The sequence below is a fragment of the Notolabrus celidotus genome, chromosome 9 (assembly GCF_009762535.1).
Source record: "Notolabrus celidotus isolate fNotCel1 chromosome 9, fNotCel1.pri, whole genome shotgun sequence".
NCBI lineage: Eukaryota > Metazoa > Chordata > Actinopteri > Labriformes > Labridae > Notolabrus > Notolabrus celidotus.
In genome coordinates, this window is record NC_048280.1 from 12,687,819 (window position 1) to 12,708,368 (window position 20,550).

Genomic DNA, 20,550 nt, shown 5'->3' on the forward strand with positions numbered 1-20,550 from the left:
CATCATCTGATCTGGACAAGAACGGCTCTTTTTCAAGGCCAGACATTCATCCATCTCCCAGGCAATCACACAAAGCCCTGCTGCTTTTGGATTATCCCCGCAAATGCATTTCCTCTCCGTTCCATTTGAGTAATGACAGGCGACCAAAGTCAGCTTAGACAGAGGTATTACATGGCATGTGCTAAATGCTTAAAAATACAACAGTTCAACGAAGACAGCAAGCTCATTCGAATGGTTCTTACTGGGATTTCCAAAGAAGTGGCAAAGTTGGCTCTTCAACAGTCCTCTCCTAGATGAGCTGGCTATCACTTTCTAATTCATTTAATTTCTAACAACAGAGCTTTGCCAAGGAGCAACAGCCAAAAACACCAACAGACTGTCCGCCAATTCCGCCCAAATGAGCCTTTTTTTTTGCCTGCTCCTGCATGCCTCTGGCTTTCTTGGCGTAAACAGACAACACACTCAATCAATTATGTTAATGTAACGAGGACGAGGAGCGTTTAACACATGGACGGTTAATTCAATGGATGCACATTGGGAGCTGGAAGGGGTTAAGGCTAAGTGGGAGTGGAGCAGCCAGTTAGAACAACACAATGAAAGTTAGGAGCTGGAACGCCCTGCATCCATGCATACGTGTGTGTTTTATAGACATAGAGAGCATGGAACAAGATGCTGAAGCAAGTGATTAGTGGGTGATTACATTGTCAATGAGCCATGCTGCGAAAGCTGGACCATACAGCACAGTGAGATATATTAGGTCCCTGTAGTATAATGAATATCATTCATCATCTCTTGTTAATAGTGGGCGGTATGATCTAAAGTAACTGGAGAGGAAAGCAAACTGCAAAGCTCTAATATACTAACAAAGCAGATTCATCTGAACTCACAAATTGGTTTGCCATCTCCTCTCATGCCTATATAATATCACTCACTGTGAGTTTTTTTTTTAGATAAAATGAAATCATTTATCTAATCATCACTACTGAGAGAAATCATAGCTAAAAAAAACTGGAGATGGAGCAGCAGGAGATTAAATAAAATGTTTACAGAGAGGGGGAGTTGTGTAATTTGCTACAGCAGGTTAGAATATCTTCCTGTCTCTTTTTTCACCTTCTGAATCACAACACCGAAACACCCACTGAATCTGAAAGGAGAGCCAGCTCGAGTACAGCCTAAATCAGCGAATGTGCGATGTAACGCGGTGATGGACACTTCCATTAAAACACACAGATTCTTTGATGTTTACCTGTATTTCCACAGCAAGATGTGCTAAAAACACAAATGCAGACTCATGATTGTCCTCTTTTTTTTTTTTTTGTGAATGTGCCATTGCTGGAGCAGGTTTGTCATTAAGTGTGCAGGCCGTGTAATTGAAGCAGCAGCAATTTAGAAAGATGTGGAATCTGGAAAATGGGTTAAGCATCAATAAATCACATCCAGATGAGTGAGAGGGGTTTGATGCTTCCTTGCACCCTAATTGTTTAAAAAAGAAATACACACAGCAGCCCACACACGAAGGGAGGCATCAATAAACCATGGCTGTAATGAAATATGCATAAATACACACACTATTGAACGCTGGGTATTGACACTGACTGAATGAGGAGCAATGGTTAACAGCAGCTGACCAGTGTGCCTGTTTATAATAGAAGGGCAATTCATTTCAACAGGAGCAAAGCCATTTATCAATTATTCAAAGCTATTCAGGCTGCGTCTGCATCTGTCCTTAACGGGCAAAGGTAAATACCAACTCTCCTTCTCTCTCCCTCTCCCTCTCTCTCTCTCTCACACACACACACACACACACACACACACATACAGTGTGACAAATCCACATCAGTCACACACAATGCCATCCCCACTGCCATTGTTAGGGGATCGGCGGATCAAACGCTCCACGGAGCATTGCTCCAAATACAAGCAACAACTCCAGTCGCTCCGCTCTGCTCTATTCTGCCTCTCCAGCAGGGGAAGAACAGGCAGGCTGCTGTCACAAAGGTAATCATGCTGTAATTCATGTATCAGCAGCACAACATGCCATAGTATGTTGTGCTAATAGCAGGATTTGCACTCTGGTTTTATGGTGTTCTATGAAGCGGTGGGGGGGGGGGGGGGGGGGGGGGGGGGGGGGGGGTTTACAGCCTGTGCAACATCTCAAAAAATGCCTCCAGGACATGAGAACGCCTTGAGGCTCGTGTTGTAGGAGGAGGGGTGGTAAAATGTTGAAAACATTCTGCAATTTTACATTCAAGATCTATGTGAAATCAAAGGCGCAGCTTGTGCTCAGACTGTTAAAAAACATAAGGTCTTAATGAAAAAACCTTCACACATTAGTAGGCCACCAAATCACCAAATATTTCCAGTGATTTCAGGAAAACAGATAAAACACACCCTTTCCTCTCAGTTCTGGCATCAAATCCTCCAATCTTTTTTTCCCTTCATCATAAAAGCCAATACCGGAGCCACATTTCCAAAACACCACATACAGCTGCTGAAATTCAAGTGACATGAAGCACATTTTGCTGTGTGCATTCAGTACTTTTTTGATTCATCCACTTCTATCATCACCCCTTGTACACTTTATAATCTATAACCTACATTCAGAATGGCTGAATCCTTTTTCCAGCTTTTCCCAGTGCCTCTGGGGGACTTTTCATACTGGGAGAGGAGAGGAGAGGAGAGGAGAGGAGAGGCAGGGTGTTGGCAGTGAAGCTGCTGGCTGTGGTTCATGAGGCCTCTCTCTCTCCTCTCCCGGCTTGTTAAAGCACTTCATTTAATGGCAAATCCACTTCTGAAGACCGGTGCAATTTTGTATCCTTGTCAGAATTACAAACATTGATTGATCTTTTGGAGTATGATTTATAGTGACCAGTCTGACTCCTGGTAGCTTAGAGTCCCTGAACACATCCTAAAGTCTATGTGTCTGTCACACACCCAGATAGAGAGAGAGAGAGAGAGAGAGAGAGAGAGGGGAGTGAGAGAGAGAGGGAGAGGGAGAGAGAGAGAGAGGGAGAGGGAGAGAGAGAGAGTGAGAGAGAGAGAGAGAGAGAGAGAGAGAGGGAGAGAGAGAGAGAGAGAGAGAGAGAGAGAGAGAGAGAGAGAGAGAGAGTTGGGTCCTAACCTGAGGAGTAACTCACTGAAGAACACTTAAAATCAGCATTTTAAATGAAGCACGTTAAATCAAACCTTTGTGGATCAGATAGAAAGAAAGAAAAACAGTAGTAAGCTTGTAAAACAGACTACCAGCACCATTAGCATACATGCAAATTGCTGCTCTGGTTTTCCAATCGTGTGAAAATTAATGGCAAATAAAATTCCCATCATGCATTGTACAGGAACAAGCACTTCAGTGTTTCTGCCTTTTCGCACCAAATCAGGCGTGGACGTGTTATTGAGCTCAGATAATTAATGGTCGTTCTGTTTATCCTAATCACACTCAGATGTGGTTGTCTCGTGGCTGTAGTTTTAGAGCATCCTCAAGAGTCAGAGTGAAAGAAGCGCTGGTAGACGGAGGAGCAGGGGCACAACACTCGCTCCTCGACCAGCAAGTTCCCACAGCAAGCACGTTTTATATCCTCCATTCATGTACCTGTTTCCCGGAATGGTAATACCATTGTTTTCCTTTTGTTTATACTCAGTTTGATCAGCTGGAGATCCTCTGAGACTGATACTTCTTTATTCCGTATGGGTAAACAGCATTAGAGGGATTACGCACGAAACTGTTGTCTGTTTATATCGGCACAAGGTTAGTGTTCCCGTGAAAAATGATCGCAGACCTCATTTAAAATAAATAAAAGCACTTTCTGGTGGTTTTTAACTTTAAATATGCTATTTATATAAGCAGAATCACATTAAGTTGCTAAAGTAACGCCGTGAAGCTGGTGCACTTGTCGCCCGGCAGCCTGCCTGGCTGAGGAGAAAACAAGCCTCCGGGGCTGGGGAAAGACTGGTACAGGCTCAACGCGCACCTAAAGTTTCAAATAAACAAAGAAATCTTACCTTCAGCTCATGAATGGATATGCTTCGGAGTGGTTTCACAGCGCTGTCTTTAGTAATCCATTGGATATGGCTCTCAAAGCAGTTCATACGGTGCTCGCTTCGGAATAATACGAGCGCTACTTTTCTCTTGCGCTTCTTTTTGTTACATGCCGCGCTGAAATCACACCTCTTCAAACGGGAATATCCATCAGAAATCCAACCAGGAGAGGAAAAAAAAGGTTCGTTTGGGTTTTTAAACTCCCCTCAGGTTAAAGTGAACACGCAGAATGTCCCAGACCTAGCTACGGAGCTGCATACAGTCCCTTCCACACAAGCCGACGGTCATCCTATTTGGAGATGAAGCTTTACCAGACTGGAGCGGAGCGCAGCGATCCCAGCTGTCACCCACCCGCTACACACACACGCTCTCACACATACATAGGGAGGAGCTACGTCGCTGGAACGGGGGGTATTGTGTCAATGGGTGCCAGTTCTGGACAACTGTATTTCTATTTTTACGCAGCGGCATTTCAGAGGAATGCGCGTTGGGAAAAAAGAAAGCCTGCGCACAGTTTGACACAGAAAAAAAGAAAAGTGTTAAGAGGTTAGTTTAAAATTGAGTCAAGATTAACTGTTATCTTTCAAAACTCGCAGTCTGGTCTGTTGGCTCAGTGTCATGCAAACTGTCAGAGGTAATTTTGAAAACACAATAAAGATGCAGGTCCCCCTTTGTGCCACCCGCACTGTGCAGTTTTTGTGCACAGCCGATGCGAATCGGTATGTGATCAGGTTCAAAGCGTCTCTTGTCTGTTGTCTCTGGTCTTTGGAGCGCACTTCCTTCCCTGGTGGTCCCCCCCTGGTCCCGGGCTGGCACTGACGCGCGCGCACACATGCACGTACGCACGCAAGCAGTAATGCTTTGCAGTCATTTTCACAAATGAGCTCTGATCTCATCTGAAGGGCCATCAGTTGAAGTCTGAACAACATCAGCAAAAAATCTGAAAGTTGTAGTTCTAATTAAGGTTACAATCTGATTCAGGGACTCATGCTACACACACGCGGACGCGCGCACACACCCAGACACACACACACTCTCTCTCTCTTACACAAGACACACGCACACACGTTCCCAGTTTTAAATAGAGCCAAGATCAACATCAATTTCTTAGATTTAAACCTGCAAACTTGCCACAAAACAAAAACATACTGTAACTACTTGCACATGGCCTTAGATACACACAGGAACACACACACAGGCACACACACTAGCAGACACACATTCCACCCTGTGTACACATCTAGATCATATATAGATACACACGAGCTCCAGAGGGCCAAAGCTAATGTGTGTGCAGCTTTAGGCTTATCATTATATAATAGCAGGCCACCTGTTAAAGCAGGGTGTGTGTAGGTGAATGCGTATGTGTGTGTGTTTAATTATGCTCCTGAGTGGTGGCCTGTCAGGCTCTATTGCCTTCTTGTTACAGTAACAGCTCAGTACAGTGCTGCCTCTACAGGCCTGATGCCAAACACTGTGCTGTTGTTCTTTAATGTAAACTAATGCCGAACAGCCTCCCCTCATCTGTTTTCATTTCATTTGCTTTAAAAAAACAGAAGTCAGTTACCATCAGGCGATTGAACCATCAAACAAGTCTGAGCACAAGATAAAGAAAATGCAATCACTCGTTGTTACGGGCAGATTTGGCCTCCTTTTGTGTGGTTTGTTTAAAAATATATTTGAGATAAAATGTAGTAGAGTCATGTGCAAATACGAGCACTTCTTTGGCAATTAACTAGCAAGAGTTCATTCATACTGCTTACACATCTCATCTAACTGTATAATACACTGCAGGCTTGTTCCAGTTCATTAAAATTCTGTCTGAGATACGTTTGATTGCAAGTTTATCCAATCCTGTTGGCACATGCAGGTGAATAATCATGGCTACTCTACACAAAGCAGATGAAAAAAAAAGCATTTTGATCTGTGAAAATCAATAGACATGCAAATTCTGCAAGCTTCCAACCAAAACAAACTACATACAACCCATCTGTATTTCACACACTCTTTTACTCTGTCTTTATATTCTTTAATCTCTCCCTCTCCATCCCTCTCGCTCTCTCTCACACACACACTTTGAAGTGGAAGTGTTTCTAAGTGTGGGAGGCGGGCAGGGTATAATTCGAGCTCAATAATGTCAAGATGCACACCAGTTAGTTTGAACTCTGGAAATATGCTCGTGTCAGAGCTTATCCCGCTTATCTTGCTAAAGTTGTCCCAGGCGCATTCGGTCTATGTGTGTGAGTGCGTGCATGGAAGGGAGGTGGTTGAAACAGAATAACCTCTACATCCCAAGCCAGGACAGAGAGCACACACCAGCCATTCTTCTAGGACTCTGTCCAGCTCCATACACCACACATTTTTCATCTCCTGCCTGCACTGCAGCCACGCTTTTACACACCTTTTTCCTCTGAGGCCTCTGAAACAACATCAAGACATTACTTTCCTAGAGTCTCACACATCTGCTCATTCAACTGGCTTTCAGTTATTTCCTTAAAGACACCAAAGAAACAGCACCCACCTTCCTCTAGACAGCCTGTGGCTTTAAAATCTTTTTTTTTTTTTTTTTTTAATACACCCCAATTTCCTGAGCTTCTGACACTTAACTCCTCTTTTCCACCTTCCTCTGTTGATGAAAAGCTGTCATGCCACATCAGTGATAGAAGAAGTACTCAGATCTTTTTTTTATACCTGAGTGAAAGTGCCAATACATTAATGCTGTAGTAGTCTATAAAAAGAAAGTCTGGGTGGAATGTTCCTTATGTATATTTGGGTAAATGTACTTAAATAATAAATAATGTAATGCTTTCATTCTGGAGAAAATGTCCCATGTGATGGATACAGTACTATAAATAACATCACTGCATTGTTAATGTTTAAGTAGTATTTATATTATTTTACATCTGGCGGAGGCAATGCTACTGTATCTTAAACAAATACAGATAGTTAAGTCCAGTGGATCTAAACGTGGAGGTTTGCCCCCTTCAAACTGTCCCCAATGGGTTACATAAAGCTGATTGTATTGCATTGTATAGAGTGACATGACAAATGCCGGGAGTCATGAGATGAATACAGGGTTGGGGCAGCTGTGGATCAGGAGATCATCGGCGTATGTGTTGACATGTTGTGTAAAGTATTTTAAGTGGCCCGAAGAATCTCATTTACCAAGACAAATAAAAATGTGGGGGTTTTTTTTATATTTGGAGGATATTATTATTAAGGCCTTAAACGTATCAGATTATGCAGTGGACACCATCTGAGTCAATTAAATGGTAAATATGCCACCTACAACTCATTAAATCAAGGTTCCCCAGCTGCTGTTCTGTGGTTGAGAACCTTCTCGATACAAAATCTGAGTCTGGAAAGTAACTACTTACTAAGAATTTTGAATCAAACACAGTGGCATTGAAGTGTTTTAAGTAAGGAAATGCATCGATGTAAAAAACTAAACAAGTACATATTTTTATGTTACCCTATATTGCTGCACCACCATCAGTTATATGTAAACAGTCATGTAAGTTGTAGCGACTCCAAGAAAACCATACCGCACCATGCTGAAATGTAAACATGTCTGTGTAAACATATGCATTCATACTTCCGCCCACACAAACTGTGACAATAAGACACAGTATTGTTCACCGGTGTTGACAGATATTTTTAGGTCCTGTATTTCTGTATGCTTACGCAGAAACATTATACTGTTTATGTAATCCTTTGTCAAAAGAAATTAATCAAAGATTTGACTCAACTAAGAATACAAAAGTACCAGCAAGTGTCAGCTCTACGTGCCAAAAGACAAAGAAAAGCAAAGCACAAGTACTCTTCATACAGACTGGTGCTTTGTTATCTGACACCTGTATTATGCATTCACTGTGAATGTTGTTGCTGAGCAAGGACAAACTTTGTTCACTGATGAATTATTTTCTTTTTTTTTTACAAGTTATTATTTTTGGTCAGTTTTACCTTTATTTGAAAAGACAGCTGATGGAAAACAGGAAACATTAAAGGGATGGGGGTTGGCAAGCAGCAAATGGCCAAGGTTGAAATCAACCTACGGCTGTTGTGAAGAGGGCTGTCGCCTGAGGCGTGTGCTTTAACCACTAAGCCAAACTGGTGCCCCACCTGTTGGGTAGTTTTATCTATGAAATTTAAAATTTTGGATGAGATTATTATACATTTTTGAGTCACAATCTGATATGCAGAGTAACCTGTGACTACAGCTGTAAAATAGTTTAAGCCAAGTCTGGCTTTCTAAATTTCTACTCCTACTGGTGGCATATTAAACTGTATTTCAGCTGCACTTGCATGTTGTGTATACTATTATGTTGCATTCACACCAAGCAGCAACCTCTGGTCTCAAACGATGAAGTGTTATAAACTGCAATACATCGAGAATCCACTTGAGGCTGGCTGCAGAAACACCGGAAACCACATAGAAATGAATGGGAAAAAGACGATCTTTGCAGCATTAATAAACATGTTTACGGCCTGGTTCAAAAAATGGCTTGGCCCTACGAAGCTAATTTCTCTATCGGCACACACTGTATGGGGGGTGAATTTTTTTCTAATGTGGCGGTTCAGAAGATATTAAGATTTCGAGGTTTTGCCCAAATAAGGACATGACTGGCGTGGCTCCCGGTCTGGAACACACAGCTGTTGGCTAGGAGGCTCACACTACGCCTCTTTACGTCACACTCTGCCTGGTTGAGTTCCGCATTTCCAATATGGCTGCTGCCGTCGATTGGCTTCAAAACAGCTCTCAGAAACAGATGGGTGACGTCACGGATACTATGTCCATATTTTATACAGTCTATAGTTCACACTAATAGCGAACATAGCACTTTTTGCACGAAAAACGCAAGAATGTTTTATGTTTACTTGTTCAATTTGCACGTCAAAATCATGTGTACACCAGTGCCCAAGAGGCAAAATTTCACTAGAGGAAAGGGGGTTCCAACGCCACACCATGCAGTTTAGTGTTATCAAACAAGGTTGAGCTCGAGTACATTGTATGGGGAAGCTGGTTCTGCTAAAGGGGGCATTGCTAACTTCCTAGTACAACTGATGGCTGGATTTAAGTGAAAGGCAAAGGACCTCATCACTAACTTTACCCATAAAAACTAGGTAGTGTCAAAAAGTTTGGGGAAGCTGCACAGAGAGATAATCAATGTGTCCCAGACCAGAACTTGTGTCTTTTCACGTCTTTACATTTACTCTGCATTTCATTCAACTTTCTATTAGTGTTGAAATTGGCGGCCCCTGTGGACAAATTGGTACCTCTTACATCTTTGCAGATTTTTTTCCTATGAGTACAACTTTTGTTTAATGACAAAAAAATATAATCCATCTTTCGTTTCACTGTGAATATTTGTTGTGGAATAGAAAAAAAAAAGGTGCGTCTTCAGCATGCTGTTTTCATCATAGGTTAAGCCTTCACAGCGATTACAGGCATTAAAAACTACAATTCAGAAATTGCCAGTCTGGTCCCTTAGGGTCTTGTTTGCTTGTGTAGGTCATAAAAAGGCATCACTGTTCATTTTAGTCTGTTTCATAACCAGTTAAAAACTCCTAACAGTAGATTAAATGGCTAGCAACCCTCAAGTACAAAACCTCAAAATTGAAGGCTTACTTTTGTTTAGTACTAACAAATGTACAGTTACCTGATGAGAAAAGTTTTGTATATACATGCAAACAAGTCTAGTTCACTTGCAAAGTCAGGTCGGTATCAGCTTGGTTAAAACAAATAACATACTCACTGACAGTCAGTGAAGTGCCTGAGGGACTCAGTAGGTTGGGGTCTCATCCTGCTGCAGTCACACAGGGTTTGTTGTGCCTTTTAATCACAAAATGATGCAAGTAATAGGATGTCTATTCAGAGACTGCTGAGCTGTTTGTTTGCAGCTCGACCACTGAAGGAGCATCATTTGTTAAAACTGCCATTGCTGCAGCTACCAGACCCTAATGACTGCTGCTCACCTGTGGATCATACAGACAGCAGAGAGAGGATTGGAGCCCATTTGCAGTCGTAACTGCCACTGTACTGTTGCAGGCCAATCAATGAATCTGTCTGCTACCTCTCCTCTCAGTACTTTAATGGGCACTGCAACCTGTTTATTTCCCCCAAAGGGTGGTAAGTGGAAAAGAGTAAACATGAAGTTGCATTATATATTTGTGGCTAACATACTGCTGATTGCTAAACCTTGTCACATATGACTTCTGGGGAACTGAATACTGTATCCATATATGTATGTGTACTGTAATCTGCTGTTTCTATTGTCTCATAATTGATATTTATATGTGGATCATGTTGAAGGTAGACAGGAAGATGAGGATTATAATGATGTAGTCTGACACAGGTAACCAGGTACAGGCTTTAGCGTGATACTGGATTTTTGAAAACTTTTCCAGGCTTAGTACACTGTACATGTACATTGCATATTTTGCAAAAACTGCAAGACTTTATGGAGGGACCACAATATAGCATGAAAGTAAAGCCATTGCTATGATGCATGGTGTTTATTTGATTGCAGGTCAGAGGAAGACATTCTGGGGAAAAAAACTTTGAGTTTGTGATAAGGCTGGACAGCTGGACACTCAACAAAATCCATCTGCTGGGATGTAAAATGTCACAAAGTAAACATGGTTAAAAGGGTCAGAAGAGAACAACTTTATTCTTAGACCTGGTCTAAGAATAAAGTTGTTCTCTATACTCCAAGTGTCGCTGGAGTTCTGACCCTTTTAGACTTCCTTTCCCTCTCTGTGCATCTTGGAAGTAGGTGAAGTTGTGCAAGAATCCTCAGCTCTTCTTTTACAAACTATACTTGGTTACCATTAAATATCAGGATGAAAAAAAAGTAGTTAGAATTAAATGGTTGTCCTAGAGGTTAATGAAGAAGTATAACCAGTACAGTTTGTGTATTCAATGACTTCAAATGTGAGTTTGCTCTTAGAAAATAAGCATTCTAAAAACAGTTTTCCTTTTTTTAAGAGATATTTTGAGGAGCCATTTTATGCCTTCATTGATAGGGCAGTGACGAGTAGCAGGAAATCTTGGGTAGGAGAGAGTGGTGGAAAAATGTGGAAACCCAGGACAACCATTAGGACGGTCTATCTACATTGGACACATGCTCTAACTACTGAGCTAAAATGTAAATTTGTATAAAAATGTCATGTTCTTTCTTTATCTTATCCATCTAAATGTGTGCGTAGTTTGGAACCAAAGTTCCCAGCATGAATTTGATGTTTCACAAGAAAATAAAATGAAAAAAAGAGAAAGTATACACTTCAGTGTTTCATCAGAGAAAGCACCTGTCTAGAAACATGGAGCCAAGAGAATTTGAAATAACCAACTGCAAATAAAAAAAGACAGAAAAATGAAGGGTTCACTGCCGAGTTTCACAGTCAGACTTCTGAACAGTCCACACAGGGGTCCTCACTGTATCCAAGATACTAAAGTGTGTACTAGGGAGATGATATTGGTGTTGTCGCTGTACATTTTTCACTCCAAGAAGCCTTTGTGTCTGTGAACAGCAGAGGTTCATTTAACAAGATTAAAACTGAACAAACATATAAATGAGCTCAAGAAACTTCTGCTCTGTAAGAATTTATGCTGCTGCGTGTGTTTGGAAGCAAAAAATAAGACGACATGAATTGGCTTTGTTGGCTTCAGATCAACTGCAAATTATCTACAAAACATTTTAAGTAGTTCGTTGAAATGGTCTACAAGTGTCTTCATGTTCCAATCTGGTGTCAAAAATCTTGGATACAAAAAAGTGTGTAGAACTATGAATATATTGTTCTATGTTGTGCATATATGTTGTGCATGTTACCATGTTACAATGTTACAATGTCATTTAGCAGACGCTCTTATCCAAAGCGACGTACATACGAGAACAAGAACAACACAAGCAAAGATCTAGACAAGAGGAAACAAGATCAGTAAGAGTAACAAAGTGCTTCAAGTCAATTTGGGTGCAGGTACTCCCAAGCAGTGTAAAAGCAATGCACAAAAATAAGTAAGGAATGTTTTTTACATTTTTTTTTTTATAAAATAAGGAACATCTACAATGAAGCAACCAAACCATTTAAGACCTTCCATTATCATCATCAACAATTAACATCACCACAATAATGACCAAAGTACCACGCAGCATGTGTGTTAGTGGGTTAAAATTTACTGTCAGTCTAATATGTCATCTCATGCATGACAGGAAACTGTAACAAACGTCAAATCAGGAGCATAGTTCAACAGATCTTTTAAGATAGCATGTTTGTTTCTACAGACAGGCAGGAAATAAAGTTTTTAAAAAAAGGAGATCCTGTTCCCCTCGAGCAGCTGAATAATGATCATTAAATGCTTGACAGTTATAAGGTAAATGTCACTCAAACTGAACACTTATGCATTCATGTCTGACTGTATGCATACTGGTAAGGACAGCACACAAATGCACCCAGAAAGGCAACAGTACGCAGAAACCTTGCAGCGAGTGACAAGACATCTGTCCTAGTTACGAATTCTGTTACAATCCCTCATCCTTCCTTTTGTGTGCAAAAACACAGATTGCATGTTTCATGATAATTAACAAACAAGAGTTAGTATTACAGGAAATAAGAATCATCAAGTGTAACATGAAGAGCAGTCACATAATTTAGCACCATCCAACAAGTCAAGCAACACTTTCACACCAATTTAATTGGTCTCCAAGTGAAATGAATCTGTTTTTGAGCTTCATCTCTTCACATTCTTGCAGCTCTGCCAGTAGCAAAGGTTTTGGGTATATAATTTGTATTCATAGAGGATTCAATCCTGCTAATGCTACATAATCAGCTAGTTATCCATATTCTCACCACTAAATGTTGACAACAACAGGACACAAGCTTTGAACCCTGAGTGTGTGCATGCGTGAATGTTTATTTACCAGCTCTTGTTATGTGATATTGTTGTGAATTACAGTCAACCTACTGGCACTGATTTTTATTGTGCTGTAATATGAATTTTTAGACAACTGTAGTCCAATAGTGTTCAAATCATAGACTGTATAAATAATGGACGTAGTATTCATGACGTCACCCATCTGTTCCTGAGTGCTGTTTTGAAGCCAATCGACAGTGACAGCCATATTGGAAATGTGGAACTCAACCAGGCATAGTGTGACGTAAAGAGGCAGAGTTTGAGCCTCCTAGCCAACAGCTATGTGTTCCTGTCCGGGAGTCAAGCCAGTCATTTCCTTATTTGAGCAAAAACTTGTAATCTTCTGAACCGTCGCATTACAAAAAAATTCGACCCCCGTACAGTGTGTGCCGATAGAGAAATGAGCAACGTAGAGCTAAACCGATTTTTGAACCAGGCTGTAAACATGTTTATTAATGCTGCAAAGATCGTCTTTTTTGAATTGGTGTCTATGTGGTTTCCGGTGTTTCTGCAGCCAGCCTCAAGCGGATTCTCGATGAATTGCAGTTTATAACACTTCTGCATGGGCTTCATAGTTTGAGACCGGAAGTTGCCGCTTGGTTCAAATCCAGGTCTAATTATCTGTAGGATAACGGTAAGATATATGCACAGGCCACGCAGTGCAATTCTTTGGGCTTAAAGTCCAAACCAACAGGAAAAAGATGCCAAGTATCAATGTTTTGATATCAATGACTATTGTAGTGGCTTGCTTTCGCCAAACGAAACAAACACCTATAAGCCACTGAGGTGCTGCTTTACCGGGACTCAGTTGACGCGTCCTCCTCGTCAGGATGAATGAATGAAGTCCGCTCGTGCATTGACATCAACGGGTTTATTAGACACACAATACACGCACAGCCGATCAATCCACACTTGCATCTAATCGAACTTGTAGAATTACAGGCTTACGTCTATTGTAGACAATACGATGACAATGACGGAACAAGACGGAACGAGACGTTCGAGACGATCGAGACGATCGAGACGGTCAAAAACTGTTTGCTACCCGGTAGGCAGCTCACCTGCCACTGATTGGGTCTTCTTCCCTATATGCTTTCTAACACCTGGTTTTACACGCCCCCCACCTAGTGTCCACACAAGTGCATGAAACACACAAACAGTCCACACATAATATTGACACACATATGGCTCTAACAACTATGCTTAACTGACGTGAAGCCACCTCTTAGTTTGTAGACTACAGTGTGAAGGCTCTACTTTGTCTCTCTGTCTTGTTTTTTTTTGTGTTAATGAAGTAAGATCTGTTCAGTTAGAGCAGATTTGGGGACTTGAAGAGCGCAGGGTTAGTAAATACTTAGTAATTATTGGCTATTGCTAGAGTTAACTTGACCTACAGGGTGTGTCCGTTATTAAGAGCAAGTGCAACTGAATGGAGAGGAAAAACTGGCTTAAAACAAAATCTACATTTACAAACATCAGGGTTAGAGTTTGGCTCAACCGAATGCTGAACAAGGCATTTCTCAACTTCTCACAGTTTCATCTTGCTAATCTCAGGTAGCCATGACATCCACATGCTCTCTATCTTGTATTTCACTCCAAATGACAGCACAATTTACAGAATGATCATCATGCTCTACTGAAGAAGACTGTAAACATATAATGCTGACCATAAACTCATGAGGATAATTTTTACTGAGAAGAAGATTAGTATTCTCATATGTCTATACATCCTGTTTTTTTTCACTTGTCAGACTTGGATGGTATGTCTTAAAGCCATGATCTCAGCGACTGTGGCTGTATACTATACTGTTATATGGAAATATGCTGACACAAACTTTAAAATGTATTCTTCCATACACACGGTAAAAACTGTATTTCTATCCTGTCATTAATATGGAGTCAACAGTTGCCAAAAATATTGAAAGCCTTATTAGCGCATGGCCCTGAGTGTAAGCAAGAGGCATCTTCGTCAGCACAATATACTGAATACATGAGTGTGTCTGTGTGAGTGTGTCTGACCCGTAATGGCAAAAGGATGTAAAGCATGGCTGAGTGAAGTACAGTAAGCAAAGTACTGTTAGTCACACCATGCACACACAGCACAGCTAGCTTGGCCTCGCCCCAGCCAGCTTCAGTTTCCTCTGTGCGTCCAGGTTTGCATGAAAGCCATGAATAAGTCAGCATTTCTGCATGATAGGTCTGTAACTAGGAGTGACAGTTAGAGAGCAGTCTTCACAATCTCAGATGGGACACAGCGTGTTTGTGTGCGAGTGAGTGAGTGAGTATGTGTGTGGGTGGGGACTTAGTGCATGTGATTGTGCCTCAACCTCACAAATGGACGTCATGCTGCTGATGAAGTCTAAAAGAGAGACACAGAGAGGTTGTTGACGTCATTGGTAAGTGGAGATTTAATGTGGAAAAGGAACACCATAGAGGGTTCAGGTTCAGAAATCGGGTCATCATGTAATCAAATGGCAATTTTCTTTGTTTTTGTTTTGTTTTTTCCATCTGTGAAAATTATTTTTAGAGCCGTTTCCTGAAGATGACGATCTTCAGTGACGTGATAAGTGAATTAAAGGAGTGGGAAGTTATACTGATGCAAGTTTTAATTTTGTGAAATTTGTATGGGGGATACGTTTTTACCGGAGCAATAGTAAACCTTGTTGGCCAAATATGATTATCAGGTTGGTTAAAAATTTCTTATAAGTGTCTTTACAAGATTTGGGATCTTGATTTTACTGAGAGACATGAACTCGCTGAAACAAACTCTTATTTATTCCATTTTGGTTTGCTTGCATTTTATTAGTCTGAAAAATTCCAATTTCTTAATTTTAATTTTTTCTTTTACATTTCATTTTTTATTTTACGCAACTCTGAGCCTTATTCTCTTCTCCCTCCTCCGTTGCTCTGCAGAGTCGCTGATGCAACAAAATAACAAAGATGTAAGGAGTAAATTGCCCGCTATTTCAAAGTATGAGTGATTTTTTAAATTACAGCAAAGTTACAATGCGGCTGTTATTTGCTGCTGTCTGGATCAGCAGGAAATGTTCCAATAACCCTGTTTGTCATGTTGGGATTCTTATAAAATATGTAATTCAGAAATTGCATGCTATCAAGATGTGTGCCATTGCTTTGTATGATAGTCACTTACAAAGTAAAAGGATATTATAACAAGCTTACTGAAATGAGCTCTTCAGTACGGGTCTTTTTCTCACCTTCACTCACGGCTCAGTCAAAACGCAAAGTCAGACCAGCTACATCAGCAAGCAGGATATTTGTGTACCTTTGCTTGCCTTGTTGCACCTACGAACGCATATCCGGTGTTTGGATGGGATTGATTTTATGAGGAAATGATGCCACAGAGAGCAGAAACTCTCTTCGTGTACGATGGCATACAAAGTGGAATCAGATGTTCCCCTGACTCTGCATTTTATTTTTTATCCTATTTTCATCCCAGCCTGTTGATCAAGATCCAAATCCAGATTCAGATTTGACCCATGTGTCTCTGTTCTCTCCTTGGGCTCTGACATTAACATCACCTGGGCGGCTGGATGTGAACACAGTAAGCTGATTTAATGACATGTATACACACCGTCTCTACTGAATAAGTCATCCGGTCTCTGCTTACACACCCATAGTACTCATCTATTTTTCAGTCCAGGGCATTTCTCTCTTTCCTCCTCACTCCAATTCTGTCTGCCTGTCCATTTGACTCTGTGTCTCCTCTCTGCCCTTTGCTGTGTGTAAACAGTATGTTCTTTTAATGCTACTGTACCACAGTCAGCTACATATTCTGTCTTAATAGTGCCAAGCCATTTTGGGTTTTTTTACTGTTGAATTATGGCTGCACAGGTGTTGTTTGCCGCTGTCTGAGGTTTAATGGATAGAGATCCATAATACAGAGGGAGAAGAATGTTTTCAAATTGGTCTTTAACCTTGAAAAAACACATTTGCCTGTACTCAAAGCTTTTGTAACAGCTGGATAACTTGGCTAATTATCATCAAAACAACCTCAATCCCATTTATCTTAGTTTGGATTCCATTTTTATCCAGTGTAGTACAGTTACAGCACATTTGGATGCATAATATTGTCCACTCTTTTACAGTGTCATTTGAGAATTAATGCCATTTTGATCAAGCCCTCAGCGTTCCTCCACAGACAGACCTTTGCTTTGAACTGCTTAATGATTGATGGCTGAGATGAAAGTGAATGTAGGTCACCGTGGGTGAGGGTCGACAGAAGCGGTATAAATCAGACAGGGATAATAACCAGATATCATGGAAGATAATGGCCTTACCGAAGCCATTACAGGTATATTGAATAGCAGTTGCTCAAATATGTGTCACAGCTTCAAAATACTAGCTTTCATGTTTTACTACTATCAGATAATTTGGTGTCAAAAATATGGACAGTTTTGTTTGAAAGGGATGTGGTTATTGAGTTGAATCTGTAGCTCCAGTACGTCACTTTATATACAGTGTATGTGTTTCATGTTTCTAATGACAGGAAATGTGAAAGGTTTCTGTGTTTTCCTCCGCAGCCTCTCTTCATTGGAGCTGATTTGTAATCAGATGAGTCTTGTTTGAGAGAAATGTGTTGTGGACGTCAGTTCTGTGATCTCTTTTTAAATCATGTAAAAATATTCTTGTCTCCTCATTAAGCAAGTTCACTTCACATTTCCTCAAACAGGAGGAGGCAGTCAGACAAAGAGTGATGCCAAAGCAGCTGATGATGAAGACACCCGGGCGCTAACACAGTCAAAACACGTCCCGGGAAAAATGCAGCTCGAGAAATGTGCTAACAAGTGAGAGTCTGAAAGAGAGATCCACAGTAAGAAGACGACTTTGTGGATTTGAAATATCTGAAGTGGTGCGAAAATGAGTTCGTCGGTATTGTAATTGGGATACCTTCGATTCAAACAGTTGTAAATAATGCGAGTTCAGTTGCTGAACTCTGCTGATTCTTGGTTATGTGTGGCTTGAAAGTCTTTACAGTGCATGACCGAATCTGCACAATATGAAAACATCAAGTGTTCACCTCTGTTGCTCAGTTTACTCAACACCCATACATTATTCTATCATAGCACACTATTGTGTTTCATGAAATATTCACAATGACATAACATCTATATTGCATTACCACGTACCCCAGATTTTAGCTGTATTTCTGACACACATTTGGCTGCTCTCTCAGGCTCACAACACACAGCCAGTCCTCTCTTTTCTCACTAAAAACTCACCAGAGATTCTTCTTTGAAAGAATTTGGTTCAATCTCCAGCTTGTCTGGCTGAAAGCTGCAGTGGGTGTATAGTATCTCTGTTGCAATCTAGAGATCAGCTGCAGACTCAACAAAAGGTCTCAGAGAGGGACCGCAGAGTTCTGTGAATCTGTGAGGGGAAATGACAGAGGGAAATTCTGAGTGAAGCCCAGCTATCAAAAGAGCAAAAAGAGGCAAATGAAAGACTTAGAAAGGAATGAGAACTCGGGAACAGATGGGGAGTAAAAAGATGTGAAAATCATAAAAGAAAAAAGGGGTGAGGGTTCAGAAAGAGCTAAAGCTGGTGCTGAGGGTAAAGGTTGAGGAGTGAGGGGAGAAAGTTCTGTTGTCAGCAGAGACAGAGGCAGGTGATGGAAGGATAATGACAGAGGGAGGAGCCCTCTTCACCTCTGCTGACCTCTCCGCTGGGAAGAGTTGAAGGAAGTGGGCGCAGCAGCAGCACTCCTAATGTGATGGGATATCCTGCCGGCTGCCTGCTAACCCCTCTTCCTCCGACCGTAATGTCTGTTCCCATCGTTTCACAGTCACCTCTGCAGGATGAGGCCGTGCTGGAGAGCTGCAAAAACCCACACAGGAGACACAGTGACACACACATCTCCACAAGCACGCCCACACAGATGGATGTACGCAGGCCTTCACACATGCTGACAGTCCAAAACACACACACACATATAAACACACCTTCAAGTTGACTCAACAACATTCGCAGCCAAAGACGCCATGACTCCGGTCACTGCATTACGCACAAATGTAGGACAGTGTTGAAATGATAGTACAGAAGAGGAGGAGCTGCTGGATTATAAACAGAGAGTGAGCCAGTGATGGAACCAACAAAAACAGTATTATCATGCAGTGCAGTGCAGCTGGTTTGGTTTACTGAGTGCAAACAAAGCCCATTATCCCTCCCAATGCTGTTTGAACACTAAAATGAAAGCTTATCATTTGATGAGTGTTTAAAGGATACACATAATTACTTCGAGATGAGAGTATTTATCATTTTGTGATTACTGAAGCCAAATGCTAAATGGCTCGTCTCTTCAAAAGAGCTCTTGTTTTATTTGCCATTATGCTTCATTATGGTTAGGTACGCATGTCCCCCTCCGTAAAAAGAAGTTCATACTTGTGGGTATTTTCTCCTGTGGAAAAGCTCCCCTCACTCCCCCACCCACCCATGAAACATCAAAGCGTGGCCACACTGAAACTTCAAGCCCATTTTGGCTTTGCCCTCCTACCTCTAGATCCAGTAATTACAGCTCATACAAGACATCAACATTATTACTCGTCAAACCGCAGTATAATAATACCGCAAAACACTTCAAAGAGACAACTCACATTTCAAGGGAGAAATAAAAACTCATGGATTATGCATTAGGAAAGACTGATTCAACCTTCCAAAGCAGCTGGTGCTCAGTTCACGTTATCCAGAGCGAGACCCAAAAGTTGATAACCAAGCTCTACTGCATGTTGGTGTAATGTGAAAATAAATTTTACATGATTGTTAAAACTTACCAGACCAGTGGTTTGGGGTATATTCGAGATGACTGTAGTCTGCATTTGCAATGCAATGCCTGTTTCAGAAAGTAATGGTGGGATTATGCATGTGTGAGCCTGGCAGTGAGGTTAAATTTCACTGCTTTGACAGATAAAACAGCCTCACCAGCCTGTTTTTTTATGTTTCAATACTGCCCTCTTGTGTCTGTGAAAAAACAAGGCAAACACTTTGTTCTACTTTTCTCTTAAATATGATTTTCTTTTCAAAGTTAGATCAAATCACTATCACTCTGCACACCAAACACCCCTTTGAAAAGGAGTTAAAGACATTCTTAACTTTGATTCCATGAAGGGAAATTGCAGTACAAGAACCAACATTTAGCATAAACAAGTTACTTTAAAAATAGAATACCGTTAAAATGCTGTGCACACAAATTAAGATAACTATTGTCACAAAAAAGGAAAAGAACACATTTTTATAGAAGGCAGGAGATGGCTTCAGAAAATATTTGTAGACATTATAAAAAATACAATTGAGGGACTGGAGTTGAGTGATGGGTATTGAGTCTCTTGAATGCATGTAGAGGGGTTATCAACAGTGGTGGACAAAGTACACAGCTTCATTACTTCAGTCAAAGTATAGATACTCCAGGTTAAATATGACTCCAGTACAAGTGAAAGTTGCTCTGTCAGATTATTACTTGAGTTAAAGTACTGAAGTACTTGCTTTTAAAAATACTTAAGTATTCAAAGCACACTGGTCAAAATCTCAAAATGTTGTATTTTCACCAAGTATGAGGGCAGTCAAGAATACATAGGAGTACATTCTGTTA

General features: G+C 40.9%; 1 protein-coding gene across 1 annotated transcript in view; it reads right to left on the reverse strand.

Annotated features, from left to right (window-relative positions):
* sema6a (sema domain, transmembrane domain (TM), and cytoplasmic domain, (semaphorin) 6A) overlaps positions 1-18,551 on the reverse strand; it is a 139,693-nt gene extending 121,142 nt beyond the window's left edge. Inside the window, 1 exon segment of the mRNA XM_034692543.1 lies at positions 18,188-18,551. The gene's annotated coding sequence lies outside the window, so the exon portion shown is untranslated.
* Between the last annotated feature and the right edge of the window lie 1,999 nt (positions 18,552-20,550).